Below are 1697 nucleotides of genomic sequence, written 5' to 3' on the forward strand. Positions count from 1 at the left end.
AATCCAGCGCCAGATCAACTTTTTACTGACAATTTCAGATTTTGTTACCATTATTATTTTTCTGAATCTCTGCATTTGTTAGTCAGCTAATAATAAGTAATTTTTTTTATTTTTTCTGTTCCAAATCTTTAGAGCTGATTTTTAGTCAGCAAATAAGTTGTTACCTGGTGTTAGTTGGGTTGTAGCAGCTACCTTCTAATAGTTATTTGATAGGTATAACTAACAATTAGCTGGGACATTAATTAGCTAACACATACGAAACCTGTCAGTTAATTTTTTTTCTTAGAACTATGAGTTTTAAATGTTTGGAACGGGCTTAATTTGAAAATTTCTGGTAGTTTTTTGTTACTCTCAGATCCTCTATGGTAACAATTAGAGTGTTCGTAATAATAAGTATACACATTTTGTGGCTTTTGTCATAATCCAGAAAATATATGCATCCATTATCTGCTTTAGCTTTCAAGTCCTATAAGGGATTTATTTTCGCCACTTCCTTTTGTCGGCACAATCTTTGTCAGTGGAGAATCCATTTTACACAGTAGATGGTAAAGAAATTTCGAAGGCCAAACATCCACTTTTACTCCCTATAAGTAGGCCATCACTTCTTGCTCTACTAAACAAAATTGCACAAAAGCCTTTCGGTTCAACTAATTTTCTCAGGTCTCATCAGTAAGTAACACAATTTTTATTTGTATTAAGAGTTTCGTTTTTTTTTGTTTTGAGAGAAATATTTACCTTTCTTATGAGACCCAATTACCATCTATGTTTCATGATAAATTGGTGTCACAACAGTGAAGCTTCGCGTGTTCATCGTTGCTGTCCTGATTGTGATCAACTTGGGCACCTGCATGGCAAAGGTTGGATCTTACGGCACAACTGTGTCAGCGTCACCGAGGCAAATCCGAGTACTTACCGCCGCAACTGATGGAAGAAATGGACCTCCCAGCAATGATCACCAGTGCCCGCTCGGGACCTACCCCAATTGTTAAGCAATGGATGTATCAAAACACTGAGGAACAGCTCAAATACGTTCACGAAAATTACACCCGTCTGTGCTGTTAGGGGAGCATGAATATCATGAACATGGATAGCTGTATTGCCATCCCACACAGTACTTGTTTTTATTCTTGTGTACACGTCACTCTCTTATATATACTTAAGAAAGATGTATTAAATACATTGAATTCACTACTGTAATCCGGCTTTTTGCCGAGTATCAAACAAAAAATGATAGGAGAAAACACTCGATAAAAGCTTTGTTGCCAAGTGTGTTTTTAGCACATGGCAAAGACCTTCTTTGCGGAATGTTTTTTGTGACACTAGACAAAAACAATTTTCAAATCATATTTTAAAGCAACAAATTAATTCAAAAGATAAGGTTTTGAATTACAAAATTGTATAACTCATCAAGATGTACAATTTTTGTTATGGCCATTTCTTCATATGATAAAATAAAAATAAATTTATTCAAAAAACTATATATCTCTTTTGTCATCTATGAAACTAAAAGATTGATTTATAAAATTTGTGAACAATGTTAGAACCACCATATTCGTTAAACAAATGATCAAACAACCAAAAAATTTGTACATATTGAGTAATTATAGAATTTTGTAGTTGGCAACGTTTTTATTAAAGTCATCTTGTCAACGAAAACTATGTCTAAAGTCAAAATATTTAAAATTTGAATTTTTCAA

The 1697-nt window shown here is 33.4% G+C and overlaps 1 long non-coding RNA gene across 1 annotated transcript; it reads left to right on the forward strand.

The window, feature by feature from the left end:
• Window positions 1-601: 601 nt before the first annotated feature.
• On the forward strand, window positions 602-1253 carry LOC103646752 (uncharacterized). The gene is made up of 2 exons (XR_562419.2): window positions 602-669; window positions 793-1253. It is a non-coding gene; the product is annotated as an uncharacterized lncRNA (long non-coding RNA).
• The last annotated feature ends 444 nt before the right edge of the window (window positions 1254-1697 follow it).

The sequence above is a fragment of the Zea mays genome, chromosome 2, assembly GCF_902167145.1.
Source record: "Zea mays cultivar B73 chromosome 2, Zm-B73-REFERENCE-NAM-5.0, whole genome shotgun sequence".
NCBI lineage: Eukaryota > Viridiplantae > Streptophyta > Magnoliopsida > Poales > Poaceae > Zea > Zea mays.